We start from the raw sequence: 12773 nt of genomic DNA, 5'->3' as shown, positions 1-12773 counted from the left end.
CATTTAGTTTTGGTAAGAAATAAAGAAAGATTTGTTACATATATACATATAATATATATCTATTTATTTATAATAATTCATTATCATCATTATAAGGGAACGTGGCTTGTGACCCTTTAATACATATAACCATTCCCTTATAATCATGAAACGTGGCTATAATGCAATATGTATATATCCAATCTTGACACCTAACGCAACCTTAACCACCACAAATCACTATTATCCTTAATCTTCTTCATTTCTTTTCATACATGACCGAAACCATAAGAAAATGAAAGAAAGGCCGTGAGAGAAAGAGATTGAGAAACCATGAAATTTCTGAATTTCTGACTTTGATTTCTTAAGATCTGTAACTTCAATAAAACATCTAATCTGGTAAAAGTGTTCGTATCCTCATTTTTTACATGTTGGCGTTATTTTTGTCCGGTAGAAGTTGACGGTGACGTAGCTTTTCTTCTCCTTAAATTTGGTCAATTGGAGTTCTAAGAGGCACAGGCGATTTCTGATATTTTCTTCTTCAGCAACTTGATCAAAAAGCTTCTCTAAAATCTTTATTGACTTTGATTTTGCACGGAGATAGGGGATTTATTTTAAAATTAACTGTTCTAATTTACGAATGCAATTGAAGTTTAGTGAGTAACTGCAAATAATTCATAAATGTCTCGTTTGATTAACTGATGAAAATTAATAAGATTGAGATTGTTGGTGATTGTGAATATAATTGAATGTGATGCAATTGGTTAAATTGTGGCTGTGAATGGTGATTAATCTGGGATTATTTATTAACTTGAATATGCTGAGTTGATTATTAAAAATCTGTTGTATGAGTAATTGATGAATTGAGTGTGGGTTATGGCTGTGATTATGACTGGGTTCGTTGTTGTGAGTGATTAACTGGTGAGATTTGTAACACCCTACCATACAGAGTCTTATGCTTAAGTCATAATTCAGAGATGGTAAGGTATTACGACCTCTAAAATAAAAATTTAGTACGTATAGTAGTATGAATGATTAATTATAACTAGGAGCCTTTGCAAAAAAAGGGGTAAACAAAAACCAATCGCAACTCGAAAGCGCAACACTCCGTTCGATAACGTAACGAACAAGGATAACCAACGCGAGATTATATATATATACAAGGGAGTGTCAAAAACAGGAATATCAAGACTCAAGATCCGGCTGCGAAGATAACCGGTCCGAGCATAGCAATATATACATATGATAAAATAAGGAAAACCCCAAAGGAAACCCAAAGGGACACAAATACATAAAACCTATTCTCCAAAATCCCCCATAAGAGGAGTCATCACAGTTTGTATTATTTAATGGAGATAAAAGTATCTAACAAAACATATAAACCAAAACATAGCCCGGAGAACAAAGGATCTTCGCAAATCTAGAAGTCTCCAGCATGCCTCAGCGGGAAGCCGTACGTCCTGCATCTGAAAACCACAAAATCCGCATGGGTGAGAACCAGAGGTCCCCAGCATGGTAACAGCTTCCACATATATAATACATAATAATGGAGGAAAGCCAAAGGCAATCCTAGAACTTCCTCCAGATAATATCAAAGCTTATAAACAACCTAAACCATATACGGGCATCTGACTAAAGATTTTTCAGTCTAACTAATACTTCCCTTTCCAATTCCTTCTCACCTCCCAACCACCAGCAGAAGTATAATGTAACAAACACAGTTATATCAGACAAAGAATATACAAATAGGAGCAGTTAAGACATTTAGACAATTAGCAAGTAATATGCAGTCAAATAGGCAATCTCAAACAATTTACATAGTATGCATATGATGAATGCCTGTCCCTAGTGGCTGATGATATCATCTTGTCGGTTATAGAGCCAACCCGACAAGTCCTGGTCGCTAACCATTGGACTGTCCCTCTGTCGCGCATCCCCAACTCGAGTTATACTCGTTATAAACTTGATCATAAATATGATCCATATCCATCACCCTCACTGGTGAATATTTCGGGGGCGAGCTCATCCGGGTCTTTCACAGTGCCCGGCCACACTTACGACATAGGGTCACCAGAGTATCAAGTCTCAACCTGGAGCACATGGTGGCTAGCCACTGCTACTACCCAGGGAAACTCGTATCTCAGATAGTGGAAGTGCAAATCACAATTATCAATAATTCAGCATAAACATGCATGAATCCTCATCCATGGATCAACATCCATATCAGCCATCCGGCTCACGGTTCAGTCCAGAACCAGCCAATATTCATAGCATACACAGCTATTCCGGCTCACGGTTAAATCCATAACCAGCCAATATTCATAGCATACACAGCTATTCCGGCTCACAGTTAAATCCATAACCAGCCATTTCATTAACAATTACAGCCTTTCGGCCCATGGCATAACAAGCACTTCCACCACCATCCTCCGCATCTCACATAATCATCTTGATCCTCATTGATCATTCATATTTCCCTTGCTTCACTCGCAAGTTAACTCATTCACTAGCCCCTTTTTAATAGCTAGGCATGCCATAATAATTTAAGATATAAATGGTGAGATCGGAGGCTTAGAAGTATGAGATTTGGCTTTTAAAACTCAAAAATCAACTTTGGGATGAAAACAGGGCCACGCGTACGCGCACTCCACGCGCACGCGTGGATGGCCTCAAAAACTCATCGACGCGTAAGCGTCATGCACGCTAACGCGTGGATTCCAAACTTGCCCATCGACGCGCACGCGTCAACCACGCGTACGCGCGGGTGTTCTCGTGCCCTAGGCACAACACCGGCACAGTTCTGGCATAACTCTCTGGAAAATGGTTGGGCATTGGGTGCAGCACAATCGGCGCGCCCGCGCACATCACGCGCACGCGTGGATGGCACTTCTTGGAAGATCGGCGCGTACGCGCCAGGTGCGTCCACGCGCAAGGGGTCATTCTGCTAAAATTTTTCTAAGTTAAAAGCTGCAGAATTTCACAGATTTAAACCCCAATCTTCCAACGGACATAACTTCCTCATTTTAAATCGTTTTTCAACCGTTCTTCGAACGGCATGGACATCCCGGATCCAATTTCATTTTTAAACAGATTTGATACAAAACGGAGATCCGTAGTCCAAATTATGTCCCGTCAAAGTATGCCCAAAACCCACATTTTCATACAAAACCACAATATGCCATTTTCAAAACAACCATTTTCAACTCTTTTCAAAATCAATCAAAACATGCCAATTTCATCCCTTTTCTTTGAAATCAATCAAATGTATCAAATTCAACATCAAGCCTCCTCAACTCACACATTGACACTTTACCACAATTTACCAAAATCACTATCTCATCATTTTATCCCACTTCACCCAAGTGGCTCAAACTCAAACACATTGACATATCATATACTATTCCTCATGCCAATTTTCAATAACACCAATTCCAATTAACCATCATTATACATAATCAATATCATATTCACCATCGACATGGTTCAACCCACAATTCAACCATAACCAATCATCAAGCATATATCACAACATGCATACTCTCATACATCATACCATTAAGGCATCAATAATCATCATCACATATATGACCACATCATATATCTCAATTATTTAACAACATCAACCATTCAATGCCTATCTTAGGGCCTCTAGCCTAAGTATTTCCTACCACATTACATATTAGATACGGGAAACCGAAACCATACCTTAGCCGATTTTCCCAAGCTCCACCGGAGCACTTCCAAACCACTTATTCACAAGCTCTCAAGGTCTCAACACCTCCAAGAACAGATTTTTCACCACCAAACCCTTTCCAAGCTTTTCAAAGTCACCAATTAAGCTCCAATATCCACACATACACAACCTAAGCCACAACCATCATACCCATACACAACATCTCAAAACCCAAACATCATAAAATCACAAATTACACTAGGGTTGAGAATCTTACCACACCCAAGGTCCAAGGAGACAAGATTAACCTTCTCCTTCAAGAGAGTTTGGTCCTATAACATCAAAGAACCCAAAATCTCAACATTTCACCCATGAAACTCGAAAATAAGGGCTGAGATTTCGAACAGAAACACGTGGCTTACCTCAAGATTGATTGTATGAGTTTTGTAGAGCTCTCCGCGGTGAACGCGTGGCCGCAAACGGGGCGGCAATCGGAGCTCTAGATCAAAAGTTATGGTGATTTGAAGATCAACCAAGGGAGAGAACTTGAGAGAGTGTTCTTCCTCCCTTTCTTTCTAATTTCAGCTTGTGTGTGTAACAAATGAGGAGAGAGAGTGCTGAAAACTAGGGTTTTGGTTAAGTTATGTTGGGCCAAGGGCCCACTTTGGGTCCGGTTGGCCCGGTTTGGCCCGTTCGGTCCAATCTTGGTCCGAATTCTATAGAATTGGTACCAAAATTCTCGTCTCAGTCTCCTCTATCACATTTAGCCATAAAAATCACATTTTAGGCTTTCTAGAATAAATTCTTATTTATGGGTTAATTAGCCGTTAATTAACCGGGTTTTACATTCTACCCACCTAATTGGGAATTTTGCCCACAAAATTCAAATGCAATTACCTGAGAACAAATGTGGATAATCCGTTCGCATCTCCGACTCAAGTTCCCAAGTGTGTTCCTCAACACCGCCTCGACTCCAAGCCACTTTCACTAAAGAAACCTCTTTTCCACGCAACCGTTTGATACTAGTATCATCAATTCTGACTGGAGCCACTGGAAGCGTCAAATCTTCCCTTAACTGAACCGATTCGGGTTCCAACACATGGCTAGCATCAGGAGTGTACTTCCGAAGCTGCGACACGTGAAACACGTCGTGCAGGTTCGAAAGATGAGGTGGTAGAGCCATCCGATACGCCACCGGTCCAATCCTCTCCAGGATTTGAAATGGACCAATGTATCGAGGATTCAACTTCTTTGCCTTAATCGCCCTACCTACTCCCGTAGTCGGAGTAACCTTAAGAAAAACATGGTCTCCTTCCTCAAATTCTAAGGGCTTTCGCCTTTGATCGGCGTAACTCTTTTGACGACTCTGCGCCGTGAGCATCCTATCTCGGATTTTCTTGACTTGTTCAGTAGTCTCCGCTATCATTTCCGGCCCCAACAAGCTTTTCTCTCCAGCTTCATACCAACATAGCGGAGATTGACATTTCCTCCCATACAAGGCCTCATACGGAGCCATTCCGATGCTCGCATGATAACTATTATTGTATGCAAACTCCACCAATGGCATATACCGATCCCAACTCGCCGGTTGGTCCAAAACACAAGCTCTCAACATATCCTCTAGTGTTTGGATCGTCCTCTCAGATTGACCATCTGTTTGAGGATGGTAAGCCGTGCTCAAGCTTAATCGGGTTCCAAAAGCTTTCTGAAATGCACCCCAAAACCTTGAAGTGAAACGAGGATCTCTATCAGAGATTATAGTAGCAGGTACACCATGAAGTCTCACAATCTCCTTTATGTATAACCGTGCTAGCTCCTCAAGGGTGTAAGTCATGCGAATGGGCAAAAAGTGAGCTGACTTCGTCAGTCGGTCCACAATCACCCAGATAGCATCAAAACCAGCCCTAGTCCTTGGCAATCCTGACACAAAGTCCATTGCGATACTTTCCCACTTCCATTGTGGAATCTCTAAAGGTTGCAACATACCGGCAGGCTTTTGATGTTCAATCTTTACCTTTTGACAAGTTAAGCACTTTGAAACATATTCCGCCACATCGTTTTTCATACCCGGCCACCAAAACATCGCCTTCAAATCATGGTACATCTTAGTACTTCCCGGGTGAATGGAGAATCCGCTTTTGTGTGCCTCCTTTAAGATATCTTGCCTCAAAGTGCCAACATCCGGCACAATGATTCTACCCTTGAATCTCCATAACCCATCTTTTTCTTCCGACACTCTCCACTGTTTTCCTTGCTCAATGGCTGGTAACACCTTCCATAAAGCTTCATCATTTTGATGAGCCTTTAGGAGTTCGGACTTAAAGTCACTTGAGATTTCTAATCGGCTCAAACACAAGGTTCCAGATACTTCTTGAGAACCAATTTTCAGACTCTCGAATCCCTTGAGCAACTTCTCCTCTTGGAGCATCATCCAAGCCGCATATAATGACTTTTGACTTAACGCATCCGCTACCACGTTCGCCTTTCCCGGATGGTAATGCAACTCAAAGTCGTAGTCTTTCAACAATTCCATCCACCTTCTCTGCCTCATATTAAGCTCTTTTTGATCAAAGAGATACTTCAAGCTCTTATGATCAGAGAAGACTTGGAACTTAACCCCATAGAGATAATGCCTCCACACCTTCAAGGCAAACACAACCGCAGCGAGTTCCAAATCGTGCGTAGGGTAACTAACTTCATGAGGTCTCAACTGTCGTGAGGCATACGCCACCACATTATGGTGCTGCATCAGCACGCACCCTAGACCCTTCAATGAGGCGTCACAATACACCTCAAAAGGCTCATTCGGCTCGGGTAACACTAACACAGGTGCAGAAGTCAACTTTTTCTTCAATGTCTGAAAGCTCTCCTCGCACTCCGGAGTCCAAACAAACGGAGTGTCTTTGCGGGTTAACTTTGTCATTGGTAACGCTATCTGTGAAAAGCCCTTGATAAACCTTCTATAATAGCCAGCTAAACCCAGAAAGCTCCTTATCTCTGTTACGGTGGTTGGTTGTTTCCAATCCATCACAGCCTCCACCTTAGTTGGATCTACGGCTATTCCCTTCTTACTCACCACGTGACCCAAAAACTTCACCTCACTCTTCCAAAACTCACACTTCGACAGTTTTGCATAAAGTTTCTTCTCCTTTAGAATCTGCAACACGGTCCTCAAGTGTTCCGCATGCTCTTCTTCAGTCTTGGAATAAATCAGTATGTCATCAATGAAGACAACAACGAATTTATCCAGAAACGGACGGAAGACTCTATTCATGTAATCCATGAATATCGCAGGAGCGTTCGTCAACCCAAAGGACATCACAGTGTACTCGTAATGACCATAACGAGTCCTGAAAGCGGTCTTAGGGATATCCTCATCCCTCACCCTTATCTGGTGATAACCGGATCGCAAATCAATCTTGGAGAAAACTCCAGTTCCTTGTAACTGATCCATGAGATCATCAATTCTCGGCAATGGGTACTTATTCTTTATTGTAACCTTGTTCAGCTGCCTGTAATCCACACAGAGCCGCATACTCCCATCCTTCTTCTTCACCAGTAACACTGGAGCACCCCACGGAGAGACACTTGGTCGTATGAAATTCTTTCCCAACAAATCCTCTAACTGAGACTTTAGCTCGTTCATCTCTAACGGTGACATCCTATAAGGAGCACTTGAGATTGGTCCCGCCCCGGGCACCAACTCAATAGCAAACTCAACCTCTCGGTTAGGTGGAAACTCATCAATATCATCGGGAAACACTTCCGGAAACTCACACACAATCGGAATCTGTTCCAACCTTTGATCATCTCCCGAAACGCCCGCGGTTAACAACATGATACCCTGACATTCGATCCCAGAACAGTTCACCATCATCGAGTTCAAGTAATAATTATTCACCACGACCGGCCCTTCTGTATCTTCCGGCATAAAGTACACCGACTTTGTAGAACAATCAAGCAGGACATGGTTCTTAGATAACTAATCTAATCCCAAGATAAGATCAAGACCGACCATCGGTAAGCATATTAAATTATGAACAAAATCACGCTGCTTGAACCTAAAGGAAACTTCCGGGCATCCTAGCCTAGTTACCGTGGCTTCATGGGTAGCATTGTACACCCTTAGATCATAACCTAAAGTTACAATCTTCAACCCTAACTCATGGGCTTTCTCAAATGCAATGAATGAATGGGATGCTCCCGAATCAAATAAGGCATTTAAGGTTTGACCAGCTAAATCACAGTTACCTCGAATAAGTGTCTCGGATCCCTCAGCTCCTACAGCTGAAGTGGTGAACACCCGACCAGTCTGTTGTGCCTTCCCAGCACCTTGTTTCTGCTTCTCCGGACAATTGGCGGCTTTATGCCCCGCTTTTCCACAATTGTAGCACAAACCCCATCTGGCCTTGCATGGTGCTCCCGGATGGTGACTCCCACACCTAGTGCAAGCTTGATCATTCTGAGGCTGCTTCCCAAACTTCTTTCCTTGGGAGTTGTTGTTGTTGGGCCTCCTAAATGAGCCTCCCCTCTTGAAAGACGGACCTCTAGGTGCAAAGCTCTTCCCTCGGTTCTGTGGGAATGAACCTTTGTGACTCCCTTTCTCAGCGGTTGCCCTTTTCACACACTCTTCAGCAACCCTACACTTGTTCACCAACTCGGAGAAAGTCCTAATCTCCATTGGTCCCACTGAACTGAAGATATCACTCCGGAGTCCTCCTTCATACTTAACACACTTCCATTCCTCATATTCCACCGGAGTCCCTTGGCACATACGAGAGAACCTGAACAGCTCCTCAAACTTGTCAGTATACTCTGATATGGACATAGTACCCTGCTTCAGCTGTAACAATTCAAGTTCCTTAGCCGTCCTGGCAGAAGTCGGAAAGTACTTCTTATAGAACTCTTCTTGAAAAACATTCCAGGTGATATAGTCATCACCCTGCTGCAGAAGACGTCGGATGCCTTGCCACCAATGCGACGCTTCACCGGTGAGCATATAAGTGGCAAACTCGACACGCTGTCCTTCAGGTACCACTTGTGCTTGTAATGCTCGCTCTATAGCCTGAAACCATGTATCAGCCTCAGTCGGGCTAGTAGTTCCCTTGAACTTAGGCGGATTAACCTTCAAAAAGTTTGCCAAGGTCATCGGACCCTGAACTCCACCTCCATCATTACCATGGTTGTTCATCTGTTGACCAAGAGCCTCAGCAGTGGCTTGCATAGCAGCAGCCATGTTCTCCAACGCAGCCATAAAGTTCACCGGGTTATTAGGGTTATTCTCCGGTGCACGAGCATTCGTACGACCTCTCGCACTACCTCTATCGCGTCCACGAGGCGCCATCTGGTTCCTATACACACCCAACAATCGATATTAAGTTGATCAGTCTCAATATCGGAAGTCTAGTGCTTCAAAGTCCCAAATGCATGCTCATGAACGTTTATGCCAAATATATCAAGCAGATATACTAATAGCACATAACACACACACAGAGAATGCACAGAAGCATAGTCAGTCCATCCCTCAGGCTCTACAGGAACAAACTGCTCTGATACCATAATGTAACACCCTACCATACAGAGTCTTATGCTTAAGTCATAATTCAGAGATGGTAAGGTATTACGACCTCTAAAATAAAAATTTAGTACGTATAGTAGTATGAATGATTAATTATAACTAGGAGCCTTTGCAAAAAAAGGGGTAAACAAAAACCAATCGCAACTCGAAAGCGCAACACTCCGTTCGATAACGTAACGAACAAGGATAACCAACGCGAGATTATATATATATACAAGGGAGTGTCAAAAACAGGAATATCAAGACTCAAGATCCGGCTGCGAAGATAACCGGTCCGAGCATAGCAATATATACATATGATAAAATAAGGAAAACCCCAAAGGAAACCCAAAGGGACACAAATACATAAAACCTATTCTCCAAAATCCCCCATAAGAGGAGTCATCACAGTTTGTATTATTTAATGGAGATAAAAGTATCTAACAAAACATATAAACCAAAACATAGCCCGGAGAACAAAGGATCTTCGCAAATCTAGAAGTCTCCAGCATGCCTCAGCGGGAAGCCGTACGTCCTGCATCTGAAAACCACAAAATCCGCATGGGTGAGAACCAGAGGTCCCCAGCATGGTAACAGCTTCCACATATATAATACATAATAATGGAGGAAAGCCAAAGGCAATCCTAGAACTTCCTCCAGATAATATCAAAGCTTATAAACAAGCTAAACCATATACGGGCATCTGACTAAAGATTCTTCAGTCTAACTAATACTTCCCTTTCCAATTCCTTCTCACCTCCCAACCACCAGCAGAAGTATAATGTAACAAACACAGTTATATCAGACAAAGAATATACAAATAGGAGCAGTTAAGACAATTAGACAATTAGCAAGTAATATGCAGTCAAATAGGCAATCTCAAACAATTCACATAGTATGCATATGATGAATGCCTGTCCCTAGTGGCTGATGATATCATCTTGTCGGTTATAGAGCCAACCCGACAAGTCCTGGTCGCTAACCATTGGACTGTCCCTCTGTCGCGCATCCCCAACTCGAGTTATACTCGTTATAAACTTGATCATAAATATGATCCATATCCATCACCCTCACTGGTGAATATTTCGGGGGCGAGCTCATCCGGGTCTTTCACAGTGCCCGGCCACACTTACGACATAGGGTCACCAGAGTATCAAGTCTCAACCTGGAGCACATGGTGGCTAGCCACTGCTACTACCCAGGGAAACTCGTATCTCAGATAGTGGAAGTGCAAATCACAATTATCAATAATTCAGCATAAACATGCATGAATCCTCATCCATGGATCAACATCCATATCAGCCATCCGGCTCACGGTTCAGTCCAGAACCAGCCAATATTCATAGCATACACAGCTATTCCGGCTCACGGTTAAATCCATAACCAGCCAATATTCATAGCATACATAGCTATTCCGGCTTACGGTTAAATCCATAACCAGCCATTTCATTAACAATTACAGCCTTTCGGCCCATGGCATAACAAGCACTTCCACCACCATCCTCCGTATCTCACATAATCATCTTGATCCTCATTGATCATTCATATTTCCCTTGCTTCACTCGCAAGTTAACTCATTCACTAGCCCCTTTTTAATAGCTAGGCATGCCATAATAATTTAAGATATAAATGGTGAGATCGGAGGCTTAGAAGTATGAGATTTGGTTTTTAAAACTCAAAAATCAACTTTGGGATGAAAACAGGGCCACGCGTACGCGCACTCCACGCGCACGCGTGGATGGCCTCAAAAACTCATCGACGCGTAAGCGTCATGCACGCTAACGCGTGGATTCCAAACTTACCCATCGACGCGCACGCGTCAACCACGCGTACGCGCGGGTGTTCTCGTGCCCTAGGCACAACACCGGCACAGTTCTGGCATAACTCTCTGGAAAATGGCTGGGCATTGGGTGCAGCACAATCGGCGCGCCCGCGCACATCACGCGCACGCGTGGATGGCACTTCTTGGAAGATCGGCGCGTACGCGCCAGGTGCGCCCACGCGCAAGGGGTCATTCTGCTAAAATTTTTCTAAGTTAAAAGCTGCAGAATTTCACAGATTTAAACTCCAATCTTCCAACGGACATAACTTCCTCATTTTAAATCGTTTTTCAACCGTTCTTCAAACGGCATGGACATCCCGGATCCAATTTCATTTTTAAACAGATTTGATACAAAACGGAGATCCGTAGTCCAAATTATGTCCCGTCAAAGTATGCCCAAAACCCACATTTTCATACAAAACCACAATATGCCATTTTCAAAACAACCATTTTCAACTCTTTTCAAAATCAATCAAAACATGCCAATTTCATCCCTTTTCTTTGAAATCAATCAAATGTATCAAATTCAACATCAAGCCTCCTCAACTCACACATTGACACTTTACCACAATTTACCAAAATCACTATCTCATCATTTTATCCCACTTCACCCAAGTGGCTCAAACTCAAACACATTGACATATCATATACTATTCCTCATGCCAATTTTCAATAACACCAATTCCAATTAACCATCATTATACATAATCAATATCATATTCACCATCGACATGGTTCAACCCACAATTCAACCATAACCAATCATCAAGCATATATCACAACATGCATACTCTCATACATCATACCATTAAGGCATCAATAATCATCATCACATATATGACCACATCATATATCTCAATTATTTAACAACATCAACCATTCAATGCCTATCTTAGGGCCTCTAGCCTAAGTATTTCCTACCACATTACATATTAGATACGGGAAACCGAAACCATACCTTAGCCGATTTTCCCAAGCTCCACCGGAGCACTTCCAAACCACTTATTCACAAGCTCTCAAGGTCTCAACACCTCCAAGAACAGATTTTTCACCACCAAACCCTTTCCAAGCTTTTCAAAGTCACCAATTAAGCTCCAATATCCACACATACACAACCTAAGCCACAACCATCATACCCATACACAACATCTCAAAACCCAAACATCATAAAATCACAAATTACACTAGGGTTGAGAATCTTACCACACCCAAGGTCCAAGGAGACAAGATTAACCTTCTCCTTCAAGAGAGTTTGGTCCTATAACATCAAAGAACCCAAAATCTCAACATTTCACCCATGAAACTCGAAAATAAGGGCTGAGATTTCGAACAGAAACACGTGGCTTACCTCAAGATTGATTGTATGAGTTTTGTAGAGCTCTCCGCGGTGAACGCGTGGCCGCAAACGGGGCGGCAATCGGAGCTCTAGATCAAAAGTTATGGTGATTTGAAGATCAACCAAGGGAGAGAACTTGAGAGAGTGTTCTTCCTCCCTTTCTTTCTAATTTCAGCTTGTGTGTGTAACAAATGAGGAGAGAGAGTGCTGAAAACTAGGGTTTTGGTTAAGTTATGTTGGGCCAAGGGCCCACTTTGGGTCCGGTTGGCCCGGTTTGGCCCGTTCGGTCCAATCTTGGTCCGAATTCTATAGAATTGGTACCAAAATTCTCGTCTCAGTCTCCTCTATCACATTTAGCCATAAAAATCACATTTTAGGCTTTCTAGAATAAATTCTTATTTATGGG

Source organism: Arachis stenosperma, chromosome 7 (assembly GCF_014773155.1).
Source record: "Arachis stenosperma cultivar V10309 chromosome 7, arast.V10309.gnm1.PFL2, whole genome shotgun sequence".
In the NCBI taxonomy this organism is placed as follows: Eukaryota; Viridiplantae; Streptophyta; class Magnoliopsida; order Fabales; family Fabaceae; genus Arachis; species Arachis stenosperma.
This window is presented reverse-complemented; position numbering follows the sequence as displayed.